The 18,359-nt window shown below is 40.6% G+C and overlaps 1 protein-coding gene across 2 annotated transcripts in view; it reads left to right on the forward strand.

Moving 5' to 3' along the window:
• The first annotated feature begins 13,710 nt into the window (after positions 1–13,710).
• MYO16 (myosin XVI) overlaps positions 13,711–18,359 on the forward strand; it is a 363,429-nt gene continuing 358,780 nt past the window's right edge. The window contains exon 1 of one of the 2 annotated variants that reach the window (XM_058044965.1): positions 13,711–13,789. The gene's annotated coding sequence lies outside the window, so the exon portion shown is untranslated. Of the gene's footprint in view, positions 13,790–13,861; positions 13,937–18,359 lie in introns of those variants that run through there. The other variant, XM_058044966.1, reaches the window with a different exon arrangement.

Below are 18,359 nucleotides of genomic sequence, written 5' to 3' on the forward strand. Positions count from 1 at the left end.
CAGCTGAGATCCCACTGAGATGGAAATCTGTGTGAACAATTTGCAGGTGCAAGGTTGTGGTCAGTTCTCCTGCTCCAGCTTCCTAACATCATAACCAGGAGAATATGTGGGATGCAGAATGAATTTCCAATGCCTAGTCCCCAGGGCTGTGGGAGAGAATGGAAGGATTGCTGCTTCCAAACATTTCTTTGGGTGTGTGGGGGAGGAGGCAGACCTGGCCTTGCTCACACACTCACCCCCCTCCAACCCAGGCCTGTATTCCAGCCCTGCAGTGGCTGCTCATCCCTGGCACAGCAGAGGCAATGATCCATACCCCAAATCTTGGAGCCCCTAACCCAGCTCCTGAGTGCCCACATTACTGGAGTCCCACCTTAGGGGAAGAGCCCAAGCTGGCCAAGGAGTATTTAAGGCCGAACATTCCACAAGAACACAACTTGACCTTGCCTCCTCTGGGAATTTCTATCAGCTGAACGCCACTGGCACCCAGGAATGGTAATTGTGTAATGTAGGTAGTTATGTAAGGTAGTTTGTGGTAATTGGGAGTGGGGCTGTGGCTGAGCCCCATCCCCAACGGGCCACAGCTGTGAGCAGCAGGTGAGCAGCATTGACAGCAATGAGCCATGGAGGGCCAGGGGCACTGACCAACCACCAAAGGGAGCAGAGGGCACACAGGTGCACTGCATCAACATGAGGGTATAAAAGGTTAAAGAAGAAGGCAAGCAGATGCTTGAAGTCTTGTGAAGGGGTATGGTGTAACTCTGTGTGAGATGGAGTCGTCTGCTGTTATGTGCCGGTGCTCTGTGCATTATGGCCACCTCAGCTGTAACATGCTCTGTGACCGTGTAAGTCCTTTGCTATATGTTCTCTTTCTCTTTGTTCTTCTAATTCTCTCTTCTTGGAAGTTTTGAGTAACTTAAAATGAAATGGGCTTAGAGTTTGCTAAATTGAATGGACTGTGTTGATGTATTAAGAAGTTTTTTACATTGGTTGAATGTTACTCTTAATTTTTGCCAAAGCTCTTTGGTTTTTCTGAAGTTGCCAGTAAAATTTCTTTTTGCTTCTTGGGAATATCTTGTCAGTACTTCTCCTGTGTGACTAACCCAACTGTAAGGCCTTTCAGAAGTCCTACTAAGTGAGTCTTTTGGGGACTAACAGGCTGTCAGGTGCTGTTTTCCTGTATGTCCAAGGGAAGGAAATACCCTCAATGATGAATGTAGGTGGTGAGTAATTTGAAAGATGTTGAAGTCCTCCTAGTTAGTGTAGTGCTGCTGGGGAAGCAGCTGAATATCAGTACTAAGGCCAATGTTCACATAAAAGAAGATGGATATTTAACCATCTTTACAAGTAGAAATCTAACAAGCTTTGTTTCATAAAACAGCAGATCAGATCCTCTCAGGATTATGTGGGGGCAGTACTTGAAAGAGTACTGGGGTTTGATTTTTTTTCCTTAATTCAAGTTAGTGCTACCTCTGAGATGTAAATAATTTACTAAAAAGAAGAAACTTAGTTATATTCCTCCCTGAGATGCAAAAAGTATGACCAGAGGAAAAAACCAAGATTTTCAAAATACAGGTAGAATATGTATGGTAGAATACTGACAAATACAGGTATTTCTATACAGTATACCATTGAGCTGTATGGAAAAGTACTACCCAAAGGATCATTTCTCATCTTTATTGCAATGCCTAAAAATACCAAAAATAGGAGAACACTCCTGCTCAGGATAGTGGGCTGTGTTCTGCCCCCAGTATCATGCTGGCCCATTAAGACTGGTCAGGCTGCAGGTCTCAGGCCAATATGCATAATGTATGCTGCTGTCTCCTCTGTTTCTAGAGACAGGCTATCTCTTCTTGGAACTGCCATACCTTTCAATTACAGAATCACAATTCAACATGAAATGTCTTAGAAAAGATAAAGCAAAGCCATAAAAATATAAGAATGGACCTTCAGGCAAAACCAAAAGTTTTTCCTATATTTTTTCCATTTCTTTTTTACTTTTTTGCCAGTATGTGACAAACAAACAGCATTACCAACCTATCAACTGGCATGGTAGTAGATAAGACAACAGAGAAGAAGCTAAAATGTTAAAACACTATGAAGAAAAGCTTAAAAATATTTAGTTCAAATGTCAAGAATGGAAGGTCTTTGAAATGCCATAGCTGAAAATATAGGGCCAGCAGGATACAAATTTTAGAGTATGGAATATTTTTCTAATTTTGATACTAAGAATGCATTTATTTATACAATAAGTCATGCAGTAAAAGGTGTTTTAAATTTAAAATCTATTTTAAAACCTCACTTGAAAGGTTGATAAGAAGTGCAGAGGAGTGATTGGAAAAACCTTTAATGTCTGTGAAAACAATGTCAGGTCGAATGACTGGATGATGATACACAGAAAGACTTGGAAAATGAAGTTTAATTTTGGCAGCATTTTAAATGTATGTATTTGGCAACATCCTCAGCCAAAATGTATTACATAGGTGGCAGAAGACAGGATCCAAGATTACTTACTGCTTTTTGCTGGAATTGCATGAAAGTTCATTCACTCTAACTCATTCCTTTGCTTTTTACTCACTTCCTCATCCTTGGCAAGGGGAATGCAATGGAGAAGCATAGAAAAAGTGCTGTGAGGAAGGTCTTGTCAGATGATACCCCAGTCTATTGGGATAAGGTTTACAATAATTTACATCAGTAGAAAACCCCAGACTTATCTGCCAGCAGACTCCTGAAATCAATGGTCTGTAACTGCTTTCAGATTTCTTCTTTTCATCTCTCAATGTCTTGCAAGAAAGAATGGATTTCCTAGGACCCCATCCAAAATAAGAAGTTACTGGGTTGTTTTGATTTTTTTTTTTTTTTTTTTTTTTGGAGAGTAGAAGAAGTAAGGAAATAATATATTGCCTCTGTTTAGAATTAGGGGATATTTATGTGGTTTGATATGGTCTTGATCCACCACTGAAATAACCATACATATATGCATGGCTATGATTTGAAAGTTTCAGTGTTTTCTGACTTTGGCATATTAGCAAATACATTGTATTGTTTTGTGGATTAAACTCTTATGGAAAAGGTGGTGAGCAAATAGAAAAGAAAGTGCTACCTAACAAAGAAGCCATCTGTTCTAATGCCACAAATAAAAAAATCTATTTTGAATCACTTGCATGGCTTGTACATCTTGCCTTCTCAGTGTGCGTATACAGTACATTTAAGCTCAGATCAGAGACCTTCCTGGTTGGCATTGGCTAAAGACTCTGTGAATATGCTGAAGATATGGGCTCTGAGAAAGAAAAAAAACAAGCTGCTGAAAACAAAATGTTAGCACTTTTGTAAATCTGCCAAGATTTTCAATATAACTGCCAACAGTTTGATGTTCAGAGGAACTCGGCAGAATTGCTAACATGCATGCTGCATAAATGGCTATTCATTAGAAAGATGCTGTAGTTTATATGTGACTGCTTTCTTTGGCTGGCTAATATATCGAGTATGGTGCTTGTTTTGTACTGTGAAAAACTTTCTCCATTACCATAGTAACCTCTTGCATGTTGGCGGAAGCTGATGTCATTCACGGTATTATTCATTCTCAGTGAATTGGTCCTCAAAGTGCTAACAAGTTCCAGGGAGATAAAGAACACTAAGTATACATTCTGGTTAAACACAATTTAACCCCTTTACCTCACAGGTTTCCTGGAGATAAATAGGTACATATATTTGATATATACATGTATTTAATTCCTTTAGTGTTTCTTTGGTGTTGCTGAGGAGAAAGGTTAAAATGGCACATTTGTCTAGCATAATACTGGAATAAAGTGAAAAGGCGGTAGTCCTATTTATTCTCAGACATCTCAGTATTGCAGGTCAACTTATTGAAGGAAAAATAATTTAGCAATCTTTTCTATTTAACTATTCACCTAAAATTCCTTCATTCTTCATCATTACCAATAGTAGCTATTGTAAAATAAAAACTTTTCTCTAAGTATCTTTAACATGTTTGCTTATTAAACAAATCTAAAATTTGAATAGGTTTTCTTTGAACATATTCTTCAGGTACTCTGTTATTGAAGTACTAGCACAAAACTAGGCATTTGGTTTTGATTGGAGTGGGAATAGGATCAAATCGTAGAAGAAGACAACTCTTATCTTATCTGTACTAATATATAACCTGGAAACCTTGGTATTTTCTAAAAAATCCCTTGTCTTTGAACTTCATGTCTCAGGTGCAGCGGTGTGGGGAGGGGGGTGTGGTAGCAAAGGGCTATTAATCACTTCCAGGCCAAGGACAGGGAGGTAGAAAGACGTTATCCTCAAACTTTTTCCTCTCCCTTTCCACAGTACCTACACACAAACACAGGGAGAAGGAGACTGTCTGTGTCAAAGTCTGAAGGGGCAGAAAAGAAGAAACAAGCCTCCCTTGCTGTGCTGAGTGCAGCTGTGTGACTGCTAGAAGGGGAGACAAGGGTGGCATGGAAATAAACCTGTTAGAGATTGGCTCCACTGGATTTGTTGAAATCCCCACCAGTACAGCCTTACTCGAAAAACCCATAAATTTTGGGGTACTTTTCTTTACACTTCTATAGAACATTTGCTGGTTCTTTACCAAGGTTCTTCTTACATAAGGGAAATCTGATCCTCTGTGGGCAAAACCCATCCAAAACTTGAGCAAGGCACCACAACAAATTGCATAAAGGTCTATAACTAAAGCAATGGCTCAGCACTTCTTCATTGAAATACCAATGATGGCATCATGTGTTTATCAGATGAACTGAACAGGAGAGTTCATCAGTATTGCTCTGTATGGGCTGTCTAATCTCAGGTGCACACCCTCCACTCTGCTGGTGCAAGGTCAAGTACAACAGATCTCTGGGTGATTTTGTCAAGGCTGTCATAATAAGCATAAATTTAAGCTGAGAATTAGAAACAGTGCTGAAAGTGTTTGCCTTTTACTTCAAGGAAATGGAGATAATGGTGGACAAGACAAGCTGACTCAGTCTAAACCCTGTATTTGTTGCCTACCAGTAAAGAAGCCTGTAGTTGAAGGGAGCATGAATACCAGAGCTGTGGTGGCGTTGTAATATGAATATTATTAGTAAAATCAATCTTTCCTTGGTCCCTGTATGTAGTAAAGGTATCAGTTTGTTGAGCTGAAATGACAATGACCCTTCTTATTTCTTCATTAGTGTTTTCTTTGCTGTTTCCAATAATTTCTTTTAAATTTGTAGATTAAGGTCACTTGCTTTGAATCATACAATTTAAATGAATATTGATTTGCGGATTTAAACTTCAACACTACCTCACAGAAGTATAATATCCATCTTTATCTATTTTACTTTAAAAATAAGTATTGAATTTTGTGCATGTATAAAAGTTTAACTAAATCAGGGTCTGAATTTCCCAGCCTTGCCACTACTATTTTAATTCCATTAGTAGGACATTTGAACAGGGATTAAATGGCTTGTGAGAGGTTTCAGAGATCTAGTAAAACAAATGGAAATATATTTTTTTTTTTATTATGCCTAATTGATTGGTTAAGCCATCTGAGGAATTTCTGTTCCTTGTGTGGAAAATTTTCTGCCCTGAAATGTTAATTCAAATAAGAATATGTATGTTCTATTTGTATTATTAATGTAAAAAACGAAATGAAAAGCATTCTGTTATCCAGGATGACAGATAAAATTCCATTTGTGCTAGTGGTAACCAGAAAATTTCAGGAACCTGCCAGAAAAATGTGTAAATCACCTTCTTTTTCATTTTTCCCAATGACTATAAAAGTGGCGAGCAAACACTTTATTTTTTAAAGAAGCTTTAAAGTAATATTAAAAAGCAATATTTAGCAGAAATTTGGAAAAAATTCATACTGGAGGAAAATCAGGATAAAAAATATTTAAACGATGTTGTTAAACAATATTGTTTAAATATTGTTTAACAATATTTTTCTTTTTCCAAACAAAATGGAGGGTGCTGGTGCGATTCATTTGACTAAATGATTACTGGCCCTACTGAGAATCACTCACTTTATTCAGACTACCTAAGGTTATGACATGGGTAGATTAATCTAAGAAGTTCCAACAGAACTTCTTCCAACAGAACCACCTGTACTCCCAGTCCTTCAGACCGATTCAAAGGAAACTGGATGCAGGTGGTCGAATTTTAATTTTTTTTTTTTTCTGGATATATGAGTTTCATCCATTAGATTTGAGTAGCTTCCCAAAACCTGTAAAGCCAGTTTCAGCCTATTCCTAGAGTGTGGATGCCCAGCAGATATTGAGCTGTTGCTAGAACCGTGGGTGAAATTCAGGAAGTCTCCATGAAAGATATTAATCAACAGCCAGTGGAGACTGCCAGGCTGATTTTCCAGTGGGGTGGAGGAATACCACTGCTGACTGAAGGCACTGTCTGTCACAGACATCTTTTATGAGAAATCCTTTCCTTAGGATTTTTCCTCCTGAGAAGCTGAGAGGCTTCAGGAACAAAATGTAAACAATGGTTATCTGCTGCTGTGGAATGAAACAGGTGGATCTGTGATTGGTCCATGTTGGTTGTTTCTAATTAATGGCCAATCAAAGTGAGCTGGCTTGGACAGGGAGTCTGAGCCACAAGCCTTTGTTATCATTCCTTCCCATTCTATTCTTAGCTAGCCTTCTGATGAAATCCTTTCTTGTATTATCTTAGTATAATATAATATATATCATAACATAGTAAATTAAGCCTTCTGAAACATGGAGTCAGATCCTCTTCTCTTCTTTCATCTTAAGACCCCTGTGAACACATTCACACACTGTCCTCAGCTGTGGCTCTGTGCAAGGCAGAAGGAGAGGAATTTGTCAGGGTTGGTGCTGTGGCCCTGAACAAGGGGATTCTTATCTGTTCATCCAAGATCATGAGGGTAGTCCTAAGGTTATGTAGAGATATGTGCCAGTTAACCATTTTCATCTTTTCAGGAAAGGATAGGGACAGAAGGATGAAACTCCTTCTGTTATCCAGCTCCTCCCTTTCTTCCTCTTGCTCCCCTCTGTTCACCTTCAGCTTCCTTTGTGATTGTGCCCAAGTTGTCAAGGTCCTTTCAAACACCTCAGGGCTACACCTCATAATTTTCTTGCCAAGACTATCACCATTTTTTCCCACTACCACTAGAAACTCTTCATTTTATCACCAGGATGCAAATAAAACCTTTGGAAATTGTGGGAACTGTGCAGTAAAAGATTACCTGGCTGACCCACAGAGAACCCAAGAAGTATATAGGACATTGCTTGGTGTGTCAGAAACCCATTTTTAGTTTGTGGGTCTGCCTTATTCAGGGTCGTGGCTAAACCTCATTGGAGTTATGAGGAACAGATCTCATTCTAACCAGCTACCTCTCCATTTAGTAACTCTGGTAGGCTATGGGCATGCATGTTATTATTTACTACACTTCACTGATTGCACTTTTGCATGCTCTTCTCTTGAGAAATATTTTTCCTGAAAAAATGTGGTTTTGAACCAGCAGTATGAAGGAATTGATCCTATGAATGAAAAGTTTGTCTCAAAATACCTGTTTCTAAAAATGATTCACTAAGAATTTAAAGTAGCTGGAGCCACACTGTTACTGAACTAAAGCTAAATGCAGATATTCACTGCCTTGAATTGGTGTAACAGACATGAAGTTCATGTGTTTTACCCTTGAACAACAAGGCTGGAGAAACAATGTTTTGACCTTAGAAGCAAAAAAAATTCTGCACCTAACCCCAGCATGTAAATCACTCACACAATCGTGAAAATAAGAATCTACAGAACTATTATCTCAGATTAGGCATTTCACAGACTCAGGCTGAAATACTAAGTATAAGTTTTCTGAGCAATTACTTCTGCCAATGTAACATATCTCCCTCTGTAAAAGCTAATGACACCCAATTCAATATTTTACATGCAGCAATGACCAAGCAGCTGAAGCTCTTGGTAACCCAATCCTTCATTAACACATCAACGATTAGTAGTTTTATGGTTCTGATAGGCCCTTATGGAGTCATAAATTCAGATCAGCAGTGGTGCTATTCAGAGGTTTGTAGCTGCTCCAGTATTTAGTCTTGTGCTTCCACAAACTAATTGTCAAGAAGATATGTGGCATATTAAAATGCTATGTACCTTGATTAATGCAAACCCATGAATAGCAATCAATGTCTTTGTCAAGCTTAGCATCTGGTCCCCTCTGTAGAATAGATCAGGATGCAGGGAAAATCCAGAGCAGAACTGTTAGGTGTTCTTGTGTTGTGCTTTGCACTACGGCCTCAAAGTGAACCTCACAATACAAAATGTGAGATAAACTTTGACACTTTCTTTTTAATTTTTCTTACCCGTTTTAAAATGCCATTCTCTCTACTGTAATTAGCTCACTGGCAGAATAGAAAATGACATATGACTTTCCATGTTAAGATATAGAAATCTAAACTGGAAAACAAAGTCCTTATTGCTGAATTCAGATAGTAGAGCTGGAGCCAGAAAGCAATCTGATCAGGCTATTGTCTTATCTGAAAAAATAAATAAACACAGATGAGTGTAATTTGAAATGACAGACACAAAAATACTGTGAAATTCATGCACACTTCAATGGATACAAAATTTTTATCCTTGACTTACTTTCATAATGTTTCATTAACCTTGGTGGAAGACTAGCAAAGATATTTGTTCAATAGAAGCGAGCCAGGCTGCTGTGTATTGGTAATGTATAAATAAAGATCTCTGTTCTGAAAGGGTGACTCCTTCTCATTTCCCTGGTTCCTTTCTCTGTTCCCTTTTCACTTTTCCTGATGTTTCTGTTACACTGCATGAGCTCTCCTGTAAAAATAATGGTCTTTAATATAGGTGTTCTGCAACAAGCAATAGATTTATCCTTTGATGTGTAGATCCTAAGTCAGTTTCTTCATTTCATATTTTTACATCAGCTGCCACGTCTCTAGCCATAGCAGATTTACTTATCTGTGCATTTATTTTCTTTGGCATAACCTGTCCATTTGTGTTCATGCAGCAAAATTGGATTGCATTCAAAGTTATAAAATTAGGTATGTTTGGCTTGATTAAAAATATGCTTTCTCCCTTTCCCTGACTCAAATCTTCTCATACCCACTTTTCCTTTCTGAGACCACTTTGGTTCTGGCTGCCTAGAAACCTTATACTGTCCTCACTTCACCTCATGCAATTTGCATGAACAAGTGTCTCCCAGCTTTGAGGCAATGATTCACACCTCCTACCTAAGCTTTTAGCTGTCAAACTAGAGATGTTTTTCTTCTACAACTGACTACTCCACTAAAATGCCACCAACACAGCTCCAGAGTGTGTGTTGTATCTGCATGGGACAAGCAGAGACAGTCTCCTGCCTCTGTTCTTCCAAGGTACATAGTTGAAATTATATTTCTGGTGAAAATCATTAAGTCTAATAAAATCATAGATCATAGAATGGCTTGTGTTGGAAGGGTCCTTAAAGATCTTTCAGTTCCAAGACTCCTGCCATGGGTAAGGGTACCTTCCATTAGACCAGGCTGCTCAGAGCTCCACACAGTGTGGCCTTGAATACTTGCAGGGATGAGACATTCACAAGTTGAGCACATCTTGAGGAGATTGATGAGTTAGCATGAAAATATTATTTACTAAAAAAAAGGTGGAAAAGTGAAAGACAATCCACTTAAACATAAGAAGGCAGCTTTAAATCAACCACAGAGGTTCAGTTCCATTTCCTGTGAAATAGGAATTTCTGAGCTGCAGAAGGAATGCTGCTCTTATTCATGTTATTCCAGTGGCATGCTTGGCATTTTGGTAGAGCTCAGGCTATGGGAATGACCATGCTTTCTTACAGAATCTCCCTAGGCTTTTACTTGTAAAAACACTGTGTGGACCCACACTAGAATTTCCTACCAACAGCAGCTTACAGAAATGAACTGATTATTTCAAACTACTTCAAATTCCTTCTGATTCAGAATTTCATCCCCTGATGATATATAATGACAGTGCTCTGGGGGAGAAGCAAGGAGCGATGATTTGTTTGAAGGTTAGTGTCAAATGTGACAGCAAATTAGATTCATAACTATCAATACAAGAATGAATGAATGAACTGCAATATAATTCTTTGTAGAATACACAAAGATTGGAAATTATGCTTGAGTAATTTTCTGCTCATATTGGGGTTTGTATAGATTCAGTTAACATCAGTGGGTCTTTAGTTCACCATTACAAAGATTTTATCCAAATTTTGGGCTTTTTGAAATCTGCCAAATTAGTTTTACAGTGAACATCACTAACTTCAAATATCAATGTGGGGAATTTTTGTTGCCTTCCTTCTAATTTGTGACTTTACAAAAAAAGAGTTGGACATGTTTCTATATCAGCAAACTAATGAAAACTAAAAAACTGGAAAGCTTTATATGCATCAGATGATAAACTGACCTTTGAGGCCTTCTAATAGAAGAAGAATCATCTTTGGAAACAGAATCAATATTGCTATTCTAATGAAATGTTGCCAGTTTAGTGGAGTAATTCAATATTTTATTAACTGTTAGAATTGTATTTTCATATGGTTTGCCTGCTGGAAAACAGTGCATCTACCCAGCAGAGTTCTGTGTCCTGCAGAGCCAGCAGTGGAAGCTTGGGTACAGGAACCACACAGAGCAGCACTGGGATTATGTTGTGATGCCAGTGATATCAGTGCCAATGTGTTGAGAGCTGGGCATGCATTTCTGTGTGGCACTAGGGAATTTGATACAGGAGGAATGACTGAGGATGCTGGGGAAACAGGGAGACCTTGGTTTGATGCCTTGTTTGAGTACCTATAATCAATTCTTCAAGGAAGCACCGGCAGTGAGGTCTTCCCTCAGCCTGATAGTGTGCCCTAACCACAAAGGGACACAATCTTTCTCTCTCTTTAGCAGCTCATTGAGCCAGAATTATGTAAAATAATACCATAGGAAGAACAGATTTAATGTACAGTCTCTTCTGAGCTCTTCCTATGAAGGTGAATTTCACAAGACAGCTCAGTCAAACTGGGGGCTGCCTGCTGCACTCCCAGGGCAATCCCCATCTCCTTTTGCTGGCCCTACAGCTGCTTGCTCTCTGCTTCCTTCCCATCCACCCAGCAGTGACTCTCAGAAAATTTTCAAGCATCTAAACTAGCTATGAAGAAATGTTTAGCTTTCTTCAAATTTTGCTCCAACAGAGGAAGCATTAGGAGCAGGACTGCCACCTTTAGGACATCAAATATCTCCCAAACCAGCTTAGCTGCCTTGTAAATGTACACCTACAGGGGAAACAGCAAACTAATTTAGTGCTGGAGTTCTGTGGCATCTAAACATTTCTTCCATTAATGTGAAGTAGGCACCAGAAAACACTAAGATAGAAACATTTTTTTCATACCAGTGCTCCTCTTTCTCTTCTTCCAAGGACAAAATATGGATTGCTTGTTCATTTCTAGATACATAGTTGTTATTGTTTTGTAACTTTTTCAGTTTTTGGTTTTGAGAAAGTCTTTCAGCTTGCAGGGATTTTCCTCTATGTTTTGTCTCACGAGATACCTCAATGATTTGAAACACAATTGGCCTTGTAAATAAACTTCTGGATGTCAGTGTTTGCAATAATGGGGCTTACCTCGGTGCTACTGGCAACAATTTCACTTTGTCATGAAATACTGGCTTTAAAGTACCTTTGCTGAGGTACTTTACACTACCATCGCTTCATTTTCATTTTAGATGTTTAGCCCCTAGTCCTTCAAATAGAGAAGGTGTCTCTAGAATAAATCTGCATTACAGAAGAAGTCAAAGGATAAAACACACATCACAAATCTAGGAAATCCTTTCTACCTGAGACATTGGCCTTTTCTGTACTGAGTTAAAATCAATAGGAAGTGACAGATCTTATACATGAAAGTTGCTTACAGAGCACAAGGAAGAAATTGCCTTCCTTTTGCATAACTGTTGATTATTTAGAGGGCTTGGTAAACAAACAAAGAGCCATTGAAGGCTTTCCTCAGCCCCAGAAGGTTTCAGTACACTTTTGAAGAAAGTGCTTCAGAGAGAAGGCAGCCAGAATTCAAAGTCAGGGAACCAGAAGGCATCATTCAAGGATTTAACCTTCAGAAGTCTGAATGAAGGTCTTAATTCTGATATCTATAGTGTGTGATATCAGGATAAAAACTATTCTGGGAGCATATTTCCTAATTGATTACATAATTATGAAGATAAAACACCAGGCTCTCCTTTCAGTCCTTGTAGCTGGTGTGCTGATCTACACACTCTTGTGTGCTGGTTCAGCTTCCAGATGTGGGGAATTGTGTGCTCTGCCCCCAACACTGCACTCCACACACCCTGCTGCCTGCATCTAATCTGCCTACAGGGACAGTAGCTAATCACTTGCATACCAGATCCCTATAATTTCATGTGAATAATTCTGTGATCAGATCCATGATTCATAGCTTGAGCTTCTCTGGAAAACCTGGAGTGTGTTTCAGATGTGGACTGGTTACATGTGGATCACAACTGGGCTTTAAATGAGCTTATACCCCATACAACTGAACGTGCATCAGCAGTGCAGGTGCTATCATCAGGTAAGCAGGGACCATTCAAGACAAAGTGAAGGGTAAACTAATATTTATTTATATTCTATAGCATTTCATAGCGTGTATGTATCTGGATATTCTGTGTATCATTGGCATGCCAGCTAGGTCTAGAAAGGATTGTGGGAGCAGGTAGTACTTTTTTCTGTAAATACAACCCTGAAGTGACTTTTGGCCCATGTGGGGTGCAGGCTATACCCTGCAAACAGAGGAAATCAGTGGGTGAATCCTGCTAGGATAGCAAAGATGGCTCCTATTGAGAGGATGTAGTGGAAGACTACATAGCATGCGTTGGTGTAGGGCAGTGTCTAGTGAGGACTTTGATAGGATGCTTCCTGTTAAGCCTTCATTGAAAAACGATGCTCTGATGTGCACTTTAGCTAGAACTTACGCAGGGTTCTCATCTGTGGGCGAAAGATCTTAACAGCCAGTCTCCCTAGTCAATTAGGTGGCAAAAGACTGTCGCTGAGGCTTGTAACTTCCCTGCCTTTATGTTTGTGCAAGATTTCTACCTACAGTGCCAGGAAACACAGCTCTAAAGCAGTAGGGCGTGAGCAAGCTGCTCATAGTACCGGGACAGGAACAGATACATCCAAGCTGCCATTTGTTCTGTAACTACAACCTCGTAAGAACTGTTGATTTTGCATCCATGTCACGGGGTGATAATTATGACATTCCCAGCGATTCTCTTTTGTTGGGCATTAGGTGCCAGTAGGGAATCAAGTGGGGGCTTTGTTGTGTTGAAGTACACGTAGACTGCTCCCACACTCACAGCCTTTCCGGACCTTTTCCTTCGAGCAGTCTGCCGAAGGAGAGGGGCGGACAAAGCCTGTCAAACCCCGAAAAAGCAGCAGCCTTTGCGGGGGGCCCCGGTGAGCTCCGAGCACGGCAGGTGAGCAATGCAGGAGGATGCAAGCGGGGTTCGGCGGGGCAGCTGCCCGGGCAGGTAGCGGGGCGGTGCCGGGAGAGCCGGCCCGGCCGCTGGGCACCCTCCGCATCCCTCCCTGCCTCCCTCCCTTCCTTGCTTCGCTTCGCATCGCGGGGAGGCGGCGGCGAGGGGCGGGCGGGGAGGAGTGCCGGGGGAGGCAGAGGCGGCGCGGCTCCGCTCGGCTCGGCACGGCAAGGCAAAGAAAGACCCCCGGAGAAAGTGGAAGTGCGCCGCGCCCCGCCGCTGCCCGGCACCGGCACAGGGGCGGCCCCTCAGCCTGGCCTCGTCCCCCCGAGGTGAGTGCCGCCCTGGGGAGGGAGGGATGAGGGCGGGGGCCCGGCGGGCGCGCACCGCAGCGGGGGTGATGCCCCGCAGGTCTCCCGTGCCGGGAGCGGGCTGGTGAGGAGGCGCCTTTTGCGGACGGGCTTGGTTGGTGTTCTCTTGTGAGTATTAGCGGAGCGAGGAGGGTGCTGGTGTGTGTGCGTTTTCGTCTGTTCCGTGTTGCTTTTTGTCCGTGTGTCCGTGCCCGGCCCCAGCGGGCTCCGCAGGACCCGCCCGCGCTGCCGGCGGGGAGCGAGCCGGGGGAGCCCGGGGTCAGCGCGGGGCTCGTTGTGCGCCGGGGGCAGAGCCCAGCCCAGCCTCCGTCAGACGGGCGCTTGGCTTAACCAGCCCCTTTGTGGATGCCCTTCCCGAGCCCCCGGTTGGGGCGGAGAGGCTGCCCGGATCCTGCCAGCCCGCTGGTGGAAATCTGTGCTGACAGGCAGCTGGATGGAGATTTTCTGATAAACGTTTTCTCCCATCGGTAGTGTCAGTGGGTTAAATCCCAATCTTTTGTGGGAGTGTGCCTCCCCAGTGGGTGACAGAAGGACTTCAGAGCCGTGTCATTGCCGGGCTGGTTTCCAGCCCCAGCTCGCCTCAGGTGGCTCCTCAGCCGCTGTCCCCAGCGCCGCCGTGGGGGCTGGATCCCCTCCTGCTCCCGGCTCTCGCCATTGGAAACTTGCGGCTACGAGGCTGGATACCGGCAGCCCTGGCCCTGCCCCAGGGCTGGGGTTGCTGGCAGTGGGATCCTGATCTGGAGGACCGTTCTGGGGAAAAATGACTTTTCCTTCCCTCTGGCAAGATAGCGAACAGCGTGTCAGGATAATCCCGGGTGCTTCAGGAGGAGAGGTATGATGCAATTTAGGTGTTGACACAGTCACTTTAGGAACTTTGTCTCCAGCTGTGGGTTGCTCCTGGGCAGAATCTCAGGCAGACCGTGTTTGCCCTCGACTCCTGTTCCCTCAACTTTTATATAAGAGACTATTCTCCTGTTGAGCTTTTTATTCTCCTATGTATTCCACTTACAGTCCTGTTACCACTTTTGTCAGTACGTTACACCAAAAATGAGGGGGCAGTGCTGAAGTAGTAGCCCTTTTAGGTGGTGTTTTGCTTCGGGAATGATTTTGTGAGTGTAAAAACATTCTAGATTCCATTGTCAGCATCTGAATGTAAAAAAAAAAAAAAAAGGGTGTTATGTAAGAAGTACATGTATATATGTGTGTGTTTACAGTGGACTCAAAGCGATGGGACAAGTTCTCTTGAGTGGGCTATTGTTCTGTAGCTGCAGGGGTGCCATTAAAAGTAGCAATAAAGACCGGGATTAGGGTGATTGGTAGAGCAGAGCTCTGAACCGTTGCAGTGATTTTGTGTTGTAGCAACATTCAGAAATCCCAGCTGCAAATCACATTACACAAAGAGAAAGCCAGTCCTTGGCCTCAAAAGATGACACAGGTACAGCAAGCAATTTGTAAGAGGATGGAACAGAGAGGAAGCCAGTTGTCTAATATTACATAGGTTAGGCCAGAGCTCAGTTTCCAGACAGCAACTGGCTTTATATATTTTGGGTCTGTAATAATACGTTTTCATTATGAATTGAATCTTTCCTGATTATGGAATAATTTTCTAAGTACTAGCAATAATGTTTATAGTATGCCGAACCTGTATTTAATGTGTAACAAGAATAAACATCAAAATATTTTGAAGTGGGAGTTCTAAATAATTCCAGCTGGAAGTGTACAGAGTTATTTGAATATGTCTACACAGGGTATCGTATATTCTGTAATTGTACAGTAGGAATTAAATGGAGCTTGATTTGCTTGGAATTTGTAGTGCTGGTTGAGGCAACTGACCATCATGGTTTATTTCACTGCTTTGAAAGAGCTCTTGCATTTTATGTTGTCATTATGTTACTTTTAAGTGGTACTGTTATTTCAAACCAGCATAATGGGATGAAAAGCATTTGGCATTCACCTCTGTAAAATAAAATCTTAGTGCTAAATTCAGATCCCTGCTTGAAGGCATCTATAAAATACTGTGCTTATGCAAGGTGTCGTATCAAGGAAAATGGACATCCAGGTTAAAGCTGCCTTAAAATATTTTTGTCATGAAACAGCAGCTTCAACCACATTTTTACTCTTTTGGAAGGGAATGATTTCTTACCTTAGACAATGGAGCTCTGACAAAGTGAACATAAGGTAAATGGCCATTATAAATGGGACACTTGAATGAGATTAATTACAGGTTTGAACATCAGCCTATTCTGTTTCACCCAATTTTCCTAACCAACAAGTTACTTCAGGCTGATTTCTTTAAATATGAAGTTTCTATATATATTTACACAGAAAAGGGTGTTTTGTTCAATTGAGAGATGCAGCAGAAAAAAAATTCTTCCAATCTGAATACTGCTTTTATTCAGATTTTCATGAACATGATTTCTTTGTCCAGTTCTATAAAAAAGTGACAAAATAGAGATTTTCTCATCTGACTTGATCTCAACAAAACATAACAAAAAAATAAACAATACCAACAATGAAAAAACTCAACCTTAAAAAAGCAGTGTGGTCCACTTTGTAGAGTCTGTCAGTTACATTTCAGTCCTCTGTGTTGATTTGTTAATGTCTTTCTGATCATAGTCTAGCAAACATCACTTGCACATTCTTAGTGGTTTTGCCACCTCACCTTCTTTCTGCTACTGACTGTTATTGAAATAATTTGTATTGTGACATGTTGGCAACAACAGCAACTGCTGGAGAGTCTTCCCATTTTTTGGGACAGATTTGCTGGTTTACAACTCTGTCAGGTTCATGTGAATTACAGTTTATTGCATCTTTCTGAAAAAGATGACAAATATTTTTTGTCTCAACAAGATGAAAAAAAACCATCCTGGCAGACATCTAACTCTAACCTTTGCACTTAGATGTGTTAATCTTCCCTAAGGTGTGTGTTTCATGTGGTGCCAAGCATAGCTGTTAATGCATTTATCTTTTTTGAGACATTTCACAGCAATCAAATAAACATTAATATTTGTGTATACATGGAAGTACTCACACAGCCTGTTTGTTGAGCAATTATTAATAAATCATGTTCTGATTCATGGCTATAAGTGTGTATATTCCTGGCATGTCTTATTACACATGCAGAAGAGGAGGGTTGGATAATGGATTTTAGCTTTTGTTCATTCTAAATGTTTCACTTTAAAATATCAGTTTCTCATTCCTGGAAGTAATAATGCAAACATTATATCAGTTTGGTCAGGGAAAGATTTTTCTCTCTTCCTTAAAATATTTGGGATCATAAAAGCAAGGTGTGTAACCTGAAGTGTTGGACCTGGCTTCAAGTCTTGATGGTGTCAATGTGAAGACTCAGCTACTGAGTAATGTAGCTGAAATCTGTGATCATTACATTTTCCCCCAAAATTACATACTAGATTTGCATTACCATTTGCAGAAAGGCTTTTGTTTCATCAAAACATTTTCTTTCTGAAAAAACACCCAACCTGCTTTCAGTCAGAACATCTCTATCAGCCTGAATCAATATTTTAATACAAAGGGTTGAATGTATCCACTGCAAAACAATTGAGTTTATTGTAAGTTGCAACAGCAGAAAAATATTACCAAAAATATAGTTTGCTGCCTTGTGCTGTAGGAAGAGATGACTAAGGTTTTCTTCTAAGGGATATAGCAAATATGTATCTTTTTAATGGGCTCGTTACTGTGGTGTTACATAAAAAGGGGCACTTAAAGTTGGACTAAAAATTAAACAGTCTCACCAATAAAGCCTCACAGGCACTATGGTAGCCATGCTAATTTTTCTGCTGCTACTAGGCTTAAGTTCCTCTCAGCTGAGTTGCCAAGAGAAAAAGTTCTGCAGCATGAGCATAGAACAGAACCACTTCAGACAGTAAAATCCAGGTAATTGAAAGATACTGCTTGTGGTTCAGAAGACATTAGTTTTTATGATGGTCAATGTCAAACTGGGGGTGAAATGTTCCAAGTAGGAATTTTGTGTTCACATGACATGATCTTCAGTGGACTTAAAATAAACTAGTGTAAATATAAATGTTCTGATACCTAAAAATTTGTGCATCTGCTTTTCTAAGAAAATGGGTTATTTTGTTTTGAAATTAGAACAAGGTAGATGGATTATTTTGTTTTGAAATTAGAACAAGGTAGAAAATGTTTGGAAAGACTGCCTGCAGGATGAGTGGAATGTCAGTGTAATTGTGGGTTTTATTTTGAAGCAACTAAGTACCTTTGGTGTAAAGGGGTTGTAAACAAACTTGTAACTGGCTGTTTGTATTGCACTAGTTTATTGTGGATCAATTCTCAGTTGAGATGTGTTTGTGTCAGGTGGTGTTTTATTAGGTGTAATAAAAGAAAAGAATCTATCCAACGTATTTATCTTAGAGTCTGAGAAATACCATGTAGAGGGTGGGATTGTGTTGGTAGATTTACATTTTTATGGTATCAGCAGCTAAATTCCACCACAGAAGCTTAATCTGAGCAAGTGCCCAAACTTCCTATGCCATCAGAAGAGAGAGATTAATAC

This window comes from Melospiza georgiana, chromosome 2 (assembly GCF_028018845.1).
Source record: "Melospiza georgiana isolate bMelGeo1 chromosome 2, bMelGeo1.pri, whole genome shotgun sequence".
Lineage (NCBI taxonomy): Eukaryota > Metazoa > Chordata > Aves > Passeriformes > Passerellidae > Melospiza > Melospiza georgiana.